Below are 11,031 nucleotides of genomic sequence, written 5' to 3'. Positions count from 1 at the left end.
AAGCATGCGAGGCTTGTATTTCCTTAGTCTTAAGGTAGACTAAATTTAGATACCTTGTTCTGCTGCAGACTGCCTTCACGGCGTTCCTGTTGCTCAAAGGGGAAATCATCAGGAGTAGTTGAAAATGATGCCTTCACCCCTTCGGGAGATTGATCCAGATCAACCAAAAAGGCTTCTTCATACACTTGGCAGTCTGTTCAAACAGGATGAGAAGGTAGGAGAAGTCTTGCTATCTGCTGTATCACTATTTGAAAAGTAACTGAATTGTAACACGGAGGCAAATACTCTGGTAGTGAATTGACGAAGCAATTGTTTTTTACTTATATTTAAAAAAAAAAAAGTCTTTTCAGGGTACGATGATAGATGAAGCAGATAAATTTGTTGCTGGGCCTCAGAATAAGATCAAGCGTCCTGGAGAGCCCAATACTCCAGCATCACTAAAGAGAGAAGGCGTAGCACGTCGCCGCTATTGCGACGGCCACAGTCACTGTTGTGACAAACCATGTTGGTGGGAAAGGGCCACCCTGTGCTGCTGGATCTCCGTCACCATATCTGAACCTCAAAGGCATGCCAACAAATAAAAGTATGTTGGAGTTGTTGTAGTACAGGAACTTGTGTGGTCATAAATGGACATAGTGTGCAGGAAAAAAAAAAAAAGGTCTCCGTGCTTTCTGTGTTAATTCAAAAGGACACGTAAGTTTTTTAGAGTTAATTGGGACTGAATTTCTTTGGTCGGCTTAGACAAACAGGCTGTTGCTATAGGTAACGAAGTCCTGAATGAGCAATAATTTGGAACTGTTTCTAAAAAGTGCTGAAACCTTTCACCACGATGGTTTGGCGGTAGCAAGGATTTCATTTCAGCTTTTAATTCTCATTTGTGTATTCTATAGTGGGGAAGGGAGAAGTGGGGAAGGAAAGTGTGTAAAAAAAAAAAAAAAAAAAAATTTTTAAATTTCTCACAAATAGTAATTTACCCACCTGTTGCAGCAGAGTCGAAAGAAAAATTTGCTGGAACTGGGGGAAGGAGGGGAAACTTTAGTTTACTTTAGTCACTGAAATGGGAATACAGCAAATAACTTCACGACAGTCATATGAGACGGTAGCAGCCCAAAAGGAGGTATTCCTGTGGTTGCGTCAAAGGGTGAATAAAACTACTGAAGTGATCTGACAGTGCTGAGTAACTCTCTCCACAGTACTTTCAACAAGAAGGGATGCAGAATAACGTCCTTCTGTGTTTTTTGATCCTGCAGTTATATGCACTACTAAGCTCCTTCTTAATTTTCAGACACTGGTATCAGTACTGTCCAAGATGGTAATGGAGAGAAGAAAGCAGAAAACTGTCAGTTGCTGGAAAAGCAAATTGATGGCTTGTCTGTGCAAATGGCTTCTTCGGTTCCAGCTGTTAAGGGAGAGGATGAAATGTCACCTGGTGACTTAGACTCTCTACATGATGAGTTCAATTGCTTAAATGATGCAAAGATGGCTTGGATCGTAAACCTGGTACCAATGCACTTGTTCGAGGGCCTCTAAATTACGGCGTGGCTGGAGATGACCAAAAACGAGTGATGGAGTCTACTTCTGAATCTGTGCCAAATTGATTTAAAATAACACCTACAATGTTGGAGGGAAGCGATGCTGGTATTAAAATCAGAGTGGTGAAAGAGGTTCGCAAACGTGGAAGAAGTAAGTTCTTTATTAGTGTATTAAAAATAGGCTAGGGGTACAGCAGACTTTTTCTTGAAATGAGGATCTGTTTTGAAAATAAAACCTCAGATTTGGAATGATTTTTGATTACTCGTGCACAAGTAGTGGAAGAACAAGAAAGTAAGTACATGTATTCACAGTCCAACTTTATATCCTCACCGTCCTTACTGCAGCACTCTTAAGCAGGCTTAGTCACAGCACCATTCGTGTTTTCATAGTTGGTTCAGAGAAGAAAACACAGAAACCAATGAAAAAATACTGTTGTTTCACATCTAAGGTGTCCGGTTCATTCTTTTGCGCTACTTTTTTTTTTTTTTTTTGTTAAACTTTATACGAGACAATCGTGCTCATGCTCCACATAGATCGGTCATCTTGTAAAGAGTAGTTATCTTAAACCTCTGCTTTCAAAAATGACAGCTCTAGGTTGAAACATGGCTCGGTATCCCTTTGTTTCTATTAACTGCTGATCATGGCAGCGTGTTCGTGGAGATGCAAGGCTTCTCTGCTGATTAAACCTAGTCTGCATTTTCCAAGGGCAGGTGTTTCTAGATACTGCTCTTTTAGGAGAACAAAATTCAGCGTTACATTTGAATATCAGCTAATCGATATCACTTCAAATTATTGGTATGCTGGCTTTTTTTTCTTACGTGCATTACTGTATGCAGAAATGGGAAGCTCTAGGCTTTGTTGTTTTTCCTTTGGCTGTTGAGATTTACTGAAAATGCATTTACAAGATCTGTTTCTAATATCTGTTTGGATCTCTTCTTTAAGATCGTGAAAAAAATCTTCTCTCTTCTTGAGGAGGTACGTACAAGGACGGATGGAAACTCAGAAGTATTTCATTGAATTTGCTATAAGGGAAGGAGCAAGGTTTGTATAGATACGAATGATTCGGAGTTAAACGCTAACGTTGTTCATGATAGCAAATCTCAGTCTTTTCCAAAACAAGTGTTTTGTTTTGACATACTTAAATTATTACAGTTTCAGCGGTCAAACTGCCGTTGTATTTTCTGAAGTAAATGGTCGTTACCTAGAGCTGAAGTGTGAAATAGAAAGATACGGGTGGTTATGGAAGAAAGACCCAGAATTTGCGTGGGTTGGGGAAAGGTGGCTGTATCAAATTAAATTTGCCATTCTGATGTCAGAAATGAGGGAAGCTCTTCCATGCTGGAAACAGAGAGCCTCTGCTAATACTGTTTGTCGTGGCAAAATAATACTGAGTTATTTAACTGCTGTTTTTGGAAGAAGAAATGAAATTACTTCCCTAGGTTTAAAAATCGTGTCTTAATACAGCACTTAGAGAGAACGCTAGAGGAGCTAGAGTTCAACAGCCTACCCAACAGAGTTAATCAGGTGAACGGTAGATAATAGTGTACCAGCCAGAGGAATACGGACCGGGAATGAGTTTGCTGTGCCGCAGAAGAGTGGAAGAGGACGTAGCTGTTGCCCTCGCCATCCTGGCGGTCAAGTGATCTTACTGTCAGAGTCCGAGAAGAAGCAGCAGAGCTTTAACTTTACGAACCTCTATCGGCAGAAGCTGGGCTGTAACCTTAAGGACGTGCTATGAAAGGTGTGGCTTTTTTCCTGTGGAGGGTGCTCTTTGCTCAACAGGCTGAAAAAAATAACCATTGCTGCCCCTCCTGCAGGTGGTGAGAATTTACTCACTTGAATACTGTCATTAGCCGTTTTACGTGCAATAGGCAGTGGATCGCACTAAAATGGGGCACTGTCAAATGCACACAGTGTCTGCATTGTGGAGAGATCCCATCTGTTGTCTAATAAAAAACAAACAAACAAACAAAACTCCCAGAAACACCTGCACTGGTAATATTGCATGTTGCCAGCACAGAGACGAGGGCCTTGTTCCCGAGAACTGCTAGCCATGCCTTTAAACTTGAGATTCAGCGTAGATCGAGAGTAAAGAAACTGCTGTTGTGTTAATGAAAGCTAAAGACAGCCCTGTGACTGTTACCACTTGGTGGTTACTAAACAATCTACCTCAGACTCTCTTCTGTTTTATCTGCAGACATTATGAAAGCGCACCTGAGGCTTCCCAGGTCCCTGACTTCAGTTCTCTTTCATCCCGTGAGGAGGACGGAGATTCTTCAGGTGGCCTTGCCTTGGCACACGCTGTGCTTTGGAAGCACTAAAAAGAAATGCTTTTAAAAGTGTGCATTTATTTTAATGTTCATACAAAAGAGATTGGTTTTGAACAGTGTTGTTACCGGATCACTAATTTGATATTTTAACTGTATACATTTTTTAGAACATAGGTGGGTGTGTGTGTGTGTGTGTGTGTATATATATATATAAAAAAAAAAAAATAAACCGTTTTATTAATTCTCGTTAAGTGCTGATCTGAGGAGTCTGTAATGGGCAGCGCTGAATTCCTCGAATTGTCTGTCACCAACAGACCGCTAATATTTTTTGTGAAACCAGTCTGCATATCCTGAAACCCCACTTCTGGTAATAGCTGCGGAATGTGTTTGTTACTTACCTCCCGGTAGCACGTACCCTGGAGCACCTGCCTCATCAGTCAGCTCAGCCTGTACAGGGTGTACATTTTTGCTCCAAGGCTAAAGTGTTAAAGACACCAAGTTCCAGCTTACCAAATCCTTGGTTACCCGAGTTAATATCCTCCCTTCCGTTCCTCTTACTCTTTTGTTCAAAGGTAATGTTGTGAATCACAGAAAATGCAACGAAGACTGGAGCACCTGCACGTAATTAATATTTTCCTTTTAAACGGTAATATGCCAGTAGTAAGTGGCTCTTCAGATAATTTTATTTTCGGTTGTTCTCATTTAAAAACAGTCTCCTGCTCCTTTAACAGCTTTCTTTTAAAAGACAGGTTGAAGTTGTGCTGGCGTTAAGAAGCTCTTGACAAGGTACTGGGGCTGTCCTGAGGATTCCACTTGACCAGCCAGCAGAAGAGGCAGGGAAACATACTTACGTTGATGGCCTGAACTTCTCTTCCCATTACTCTTTTTAGTACTAGCCAGCGTGTGAGACATCTTTTCCTTCTCCTGTGAAGCAGTGGGCTGGTCTTTCTGGAAGAGGTTGTTTGACCATTGGAATTACACCAGTGAGATTCAAGAAGGAAATGAAATCCAAAAGCAGCAGCGTATCTTTATTATTACGTTAAGTGAGAAAGTGACACGTGGAACGAACTCGTTATAAACAATTCTGAACTCTTTTTCTTAGCGGGAACGTACTTATCTGTACCGTTGAACGTACTTGGGGGGAAAAAAACAAAAAAAAATAAACCAAAAAACAAACAAACAAACAAAAAAAAACCCACAGGAGTACCTTGGAATACATAGGGCGATTCATCCCTTCAGGATCATTACACGGCAGCTGTATGTCACCACAATACACCTCTTTTGCTTAATGGTGGACTTCTCAGAGGGAATTTACTTGGGTCAGGTATACTGTGTGTATGTGGTTTTATGCACGTAGAACTGCCTGTACTACACTATCTTTTAAATAGGTGGTGGTAAGAGGAGACAGCTTTCTTCTAGTAGATTCTTACTTAAGTTTCTTTAGTGATTCCGGGGGCGCTCACTTGACCGTGATGTGCCTGACCTGGTTAGCATCTAAACCTCCTCCTCTGATGTGGTACAGCTGTCTGCTAAATTAGTTACAGAAAGATGGTGACTTGAACTCAGCCAGTTCTCTCTTACCTCGCTATTGTTTTATCTGGATAATTTGAATTTGGATTAGAGCAGCGGAGGGAAAAGATGCCTTACACTGAAACGGACGCGAGTCTGTGAGAAGAAAGCCAGGCGTCCTTGGAGACTGTGCCAATGAAAAGGGGAAGAAAACTGAGTGGAATAAATCTGAGTGCACATAGTCCTGCATCCCGAAGGGAGCACAGAAGGAAGGTTGCTTGCTTAGAAGAGCAGTGGATGCTTCGTGCCCGCCTTAAAGAGAATATTAACAGAGAGAATTCTTTGTAAGACAAGCTGCCCCGCGGGGTGTGGGTAGCAAATACGTTGGAAAAAATACGGCCACAAGCTCCGAATGGCACAGTAGGCGAGCTGTGATCCGCCCGACAAGGCCTCCCGCGGGCGCCCTCTGCCGCCACCTGCTGGTGGAGAACGAGTACTGCAGGCGGCCGAGGGGCGCGCATGCGCGGTGGCACCGGCGGGCGCCCTCTGCCGCCACCTGCTGCTGTTATTCGGGTACTGCAGGCGGCCGAGGGGCGCGCATAGCGCGGTGACTCCCGCGGGCGCCCTCTGCCGCCACCTGCTGGTGGAAAACGAGTACTGCAGGCGTCCGGGGGGCGCGCATGCGCGGTGGGGTCCGGTGGCGCCCCCTGCCGCCACCTGCTGGTGGGAAAGGGGTACTGCAGGCAGCCGGGGGGCGCGCATGCGCGGTGACGCCCACGTGCGCCCTCTACCGCCACCTGCTGGTGGGAAGCGAGTACTGCAGGCTGCCGGGCGCCACGAATGCCGCATGACGCCCGTGGGCACCCTCTGCCGCCATCTGCTGGTGGAAAACGAGTACTGCAGGCGGCCGGGGGGCGCGCAACGCGCGGTGACGCCCGCGGGCTCCCTCTGCCGCCACCTGCTGGTGGAAAACGAGTACTGCAGGCGGCCGGGGGGCGCGCATGCGCCGTGGGGTCCGGTGGCGCCCTCTGCCGCCACCTGCTGGTGGGAAGGGGGTACTGCAGGCGGCCGGGGGGCGCGCATGCGCTGTGGGGTCCGGTGGCGCCCTCTGCCGCCACCTGCTGGTGGGAAAGGGGTACTGCAGGCGGCCGGGGCGCGGGCATGCGCCGTTGTGTCCGGTGACGCCCTCTGCCGCCACCTGCTGGTGGTAAAGGGGTACTGCAGGCGGCCGAGGGGCGCGCATGCGCGGTGGCGCCGGCGGGCGCCCTCTGCCGCCACCTGCTGGTGTTATTCGGGTACTGCAGGCGGCCGGGGGCCGCGCATGCGCGGTGACGCCCGCGGGCGCCCTCTGCCGCCACCTGCTGGTTCTAATCGGGTACTGCAGGCGGCCGAGGGGCGCGCATGCGCGGTGACGCCCGCGGGCGCCCTCTGCCGCCACCTGCTGGTTTTAATCGGGTATTGCAGGCCGCCGGGGGGCGCGCATGCGCCATGACGCCGGGGGCGCCCTCTGCCGCCACCTGCTGGTGGAGAACGAGTACTGCAGGCGGCCGAGGGGGGCGCATGCGCGGTGGGGCCCGGGGGCGCCCTCTGCCGCCTCCTGCTGGTGGAAAACGAGTACTGCAGGCGGCCGTGGGGCCGTGCATGCGCGTTGCTTATTACGTCGTTGTTTTTTTTGATGTGTAATTTCCTACGCTCCTAGATTTTTCTTCATATGTAAATCACACAGAATCACAGATCTTCTAGGTTGGAAGAGACCTCAAGATCATTGAGTCCAACCTCTGACCTAACACTAACGTTTGAGCTAATTCCCGTGGAAAATATTTCATTTACTTTCTTGGTTGTATTGTCCTTTCTATGTTCAAAGCTGAGGCATAAATACGGTAAATTTTGCTTCTAGAAACACCCCAGTTCTTTTGTCTGCACTCTGCATGCTGTAAACTAGGGATAGGCACAAAAAAAAACAAATACATAAATAAATAAAAGAACACAGCTGCTGCTGCTCCTGCTCTCTTTCTTGTGGTTTGCCCCCTCCCCTTTCCCAGGTGATTGGGTTTGGGTGCTGGGCAGGGCCAAATGGTATAGGAGCCCCAGGCACGGCATCAGAGAGCTCCTTCTGCCCGGGCTGCTCTTTGGGGTCAGTGCTTTGTTGATGCTTCTGTTAGCTACATGCAGGGTTCTTTTGGTGGGTCAGGGTCTGGTACGATCTTTTAGAGGAAACCGATCTAGTAGTATGTGCATTTATTGCTTGAAGCTCTTTGGAGGTGATTAATTGTTATAGCACATTTATGGATAGGATGTCAATGTTATTTTGTGCGTTTGCTTTGTTGTTCTAGGTCCCTCGTGATTTTTGCAGGGTTACAGGGCAGATGCCACCAGATCTACCCCTTTTGTTGTTTTTGTTTTGTTTGATTTTTTTTTTCTTGATTTTTCTTTTTCTTTTTTGGAAGGGGGTTTGGGATTTGAGCGTCCTATTTTTTTGGGTTTGGGATTTGAGCATCTCAATTTTGCGGGTTTGGGATTTGAGCGTCTTAATTTATTGGGTTAGGGGTTTTAGGCATAGGACTTCAGGGGTTTAGTGTGGTAAATAGTTTGGGTTAGGTCCGTAGGGGTTTCGAGGATGTTTAGGGATAGGGCTTGAGGCTTTTTTGTGTAAGGGCGGGAAGGGCTAGGGTTACAGTGAGTGCTGTTAAATGTAGTTCTCGAAAACTCGGCCTCTGATTGGCCGTGCTGGCTGTCCAGGGAATTCTGGTAGGTGTAGTTTTCCGGCACCAGGCTTCCGGTAGGCCGTGTTGACTGCCCGGAGCATGCCGGGAGATGTAGTTCTGGGACTCCGGACCTCCGGGAGGCCATGTTGGGTGCCCGGAGCATGCCGGGAAATGTAGTTCTCGGGAACCAGGGTTGGGGTTAGGGACTAGGGCTGGGGCTAGGGTTAGAGTTTAGGGTGAGGGTGAGGGTTGGGGTTAGGGTTAGGGCTAGTGAATGCTGGTTCTCTGTGTTTGCAGATGACGGTGAGCGTGTTTAAACTAATTCCAGTTGAAGAAGTTTCAGTTACTTGCTTGGTGCCGTTATCAGTTCAACATTAAAAGCTGCAGCAAAAGCAAAAGGGGATTTTTGCTTCTAGAAACACCACAGGTCTCTTGTCTGCTCTCTGAATGTTTTTGAGATAAAACAGATTTTAAAAAACAAAGGAAAGGAAAGGAAAGGAAAACAAAACAAAACACAGCTGCTCCTTTTGCTCTCTTCCTACTTTCATGTGCTTTGCCCCTCCCCTTTCCCAGGTGATTGGGTTTGGGTGCTGGGCGGGGCTAAATGCTATATGAGCCCCAGGCATGCCATCAGAGAGCTCCTTCTGCCTGGGCTGCTCTTTGGGGGCAGTGCTTTGTTTTTCCTTCTGTCCGTTGCAGGGTTGTTTAGGCAGGCTGGAGTCTATGGATTTCTGGATTTTAAGTGCTTGGAATTCACTTAGTAGAGGGATGTTTAGTAGGGGCTGCTGGCTCAGTTTGGGGCGCGGTTGTCACTGCAGTTATTTTCCTACAGCCAATAGAGTAAAATTCCAGTTTGCCTTTTAGAGGTGCTATAAGTGGGTAAAGAGAACAGATGGAAGCGTGTGCCACGTGGGGTAGGCAAGCGGCTGAGGTACAGGAGGGGATGAGAGCATGTGATTTTTTTTCTGGGGATGAAATGGACTCAATTTTGTTGGTGTATAATCTGTTCTGCTCCTAGATTTTTCTTTCAATGTGAAGAAAAGTTTGAGCTAATTCCAGGTAAGAAAGTTCCAATTACTTGCTGGGTCGTATTGTCCTTTTAATATTCGAAGCTACAGCAAAAGCGTGGGGATTGTTGCTTCTAGAAACACCCCAGTTTTCTTGTCTGCACTCTGCATGCCGTTGAGCTAAAGCAGACTAAAAAATAAATAAATACAGGAAACACACACACAAAAAACAACAATAACAAAAACAACAACAACAAAAAAACCACCACTGGGTGATGTGTTGTGAACGCAACGATCATTTAATCCCTTTGTTTTCCCAGGTGGTGTGGATGATACTGGTTGCAGTGTTGGAGCTTGGATTTGGAGAGGAACAGGTGAGCATAGTTGTATGTTGCATCAGCAGTAGTCAGCGTTGTGGAGAAGGTGGGCATCATGACCGGCATGCTAGTGAATGCTGGTACTCTGTTTTTGCAGCTGATGATGAGCCTGGCAATTGACTAAGATGACGACCAGTGCCTGTGTATTTCTTGAGGCGGAGGGAATTTACCATGCAGCAACCTGAGAGCTAAGTTGGGGGGCACCTGGTATTTGCATATCTGGGGTGGCTAATGGGAGCTGGGAGCCAGAGCAGCGTGGAGCCAGCTGGCTGAAAATACTTGGTGCCGCTGCGAGGGTGGTTCAGGCTGGGTCACGTTCAGGCTGCTTGTGGCCGGGTCACCAGGCTAATAGAAGCAGCGGGATTATTTTGTAGCGTGAGTGCGTGCGCCAGGCAGGACAGTTTCCTTCTGTTCGTCTGTCCTGTAGTGTTGCTTCTGCAATGTCTGTTCTGTGCTTCTCGGGTCTTGATATCCTTCTAGCTTTTTACACTGGACTGACCAGACAGGCGACTTGGTAGCGGTGCTGAAGGGCCTCAGTGCTTGTTTTGTCATCGTGGCTCTGATCCGAGCACTTCTTGTCTTGCAGTCGCTGCTTGAAGTGCAGTTCTGTTTCAGGTCTCGTGCGTCATATTCGGTTTGAGATCGCATCTGTTTCCATCCTCGCTCTTGTGGAAGTCATCTGGGCCGCATCAGGAGCTCTTGCTTGGGAATTGATTTCCTAAGCGTCGTCTTATGTGATTAAGGAGGTATTGGGGAGGCAAGGACAGTCCCCAGACAAGGACTGTGTATCTCGAAACAAGACACCGGAACTCACGATAAGGAAGCGGCAGACGGACAGAGAAACAAATGTAAGGACTATAAATCTCAAAACTGGACGTTGGAATTCATTATAAAGACACAACAAAGGGAAGAATTAGCAACAGCCAGCTCTTGCGATTAAGAAACATGCCAACTCAGCGGATTCCTGACCAAAGGTGAAAAGTACACTGTGAGGAAGACTCGGGGTCTTCCTCCCAAAGACCCCTGCCCATGTCCCAAAGGCCCCTGCCCACAGTTCTTGGGAGGCTCTACTCAGGCGCAAGGTGCCAAAAGGCTAATTAGCATGAGAAGCGAGGGAAGGCGGGGGTAGGCAATGAATATGTATAGGCGCCGGTAGAATATTGATAGATTGATTGTATAAATTCAAGACTGCTTTCTGCTTTGGGTATGCACGATAGGTGGAGAGATCCCCCCGTGCATCCAGCGCTGCAATAAAGAATATACCGCTTAAAGGAATTTCGGCTTCAATCTTTGAATCATATGGGGTTTTCAGTCCCCATCCTTCTGGTCTCTTGTCTTGAAGGAAGGCTTTTTAGGCCTCCATCACCCCAGTTCTGGCAGTGTCTTCCAGTCGCGTGTCGTGACATTTGAGTCTCTCCTTGGGTCTGGTGCAGAGCACCTGTTGTGACTTGCTGTTGCCATAGGGCTTCCCTCCGGGGGTCACTTTTTCTTGCGCCTTGTGTTGTGTGTTTTGTTTGTAGTGTTTGTGGCGTGGCTGTGTGTGTATGTGTTTGGTCTGGAGCTGTCCTGCCTGGCAGTTAGTGATGACAGCTAACGTGGCAGTGCATGGGTGTGCTAATACATTGTCCGG

The 11,031-nt window shown here is 47.2% G+C and overlaps 2 long non-coding RNA genes across 3 annotated transcripts; both read left to right on the top strand.

Moving 5' to 3' along the window:
• The first annotated feature begins 30 nt into the window (after nt 1-30).
• Nucleotides 31-4,054, top strand: LOC116489787. 2 transcript variants are annotated; one of them, XR_004253312.1, is made up of 4 exons: nt 31-214; nt 1,286-1,683; nt 2,476-3,274; nt 3,731-4,054. It is a non-coding gene; the product is annotated as an uncharacterized LOC116489787 (long non-coding RNA). The 2 variants fall into 2 exon arrangements; XR_004253313.1 differs by lacking the exon at nt 3,731-4,054 and having other exon boundaries at nt 37-214; nt 2,476-2,574; nt 2,998-3,473.
• A 4,538-nt stretch (nt 4,055-8,592) lies between these two features.
• On the top strand, nt 8,593-10,187 carry LOC116489788. The gene is made up of 3 exons (XR_004253314.1): nt 8,593-9,076; nt 9,345-9,398; nt 9,499-10,187. It is a non-coding gene; the product is annotated as an uncharacterized LOC116489788 (long non-coding RNA).
• The last annotated feature ends 844 nt before the right edge of the window (nt 10,188-11,031 follow it).

Source organism: Aythya fuligula, chromosome 5, assembly GCF_009819795.1.
Source record: "Aythya fuligula isolate bAytFul2 chromosome 5, bAytFul2.pri, whole genome shotgun sequence".
In the NCBI taxonomy this organism is placed as follows: Eukaryota; Metazoa; Chordata; class Aves; order Anseriformes; family Anatidae; genus Aythya; species Aythya fuligula.
The sequence above is the reverse complement of the archived record's forward strand: the minus strand, read 5'-3'. Positions and strand labels throughout refer to the sequence as shown.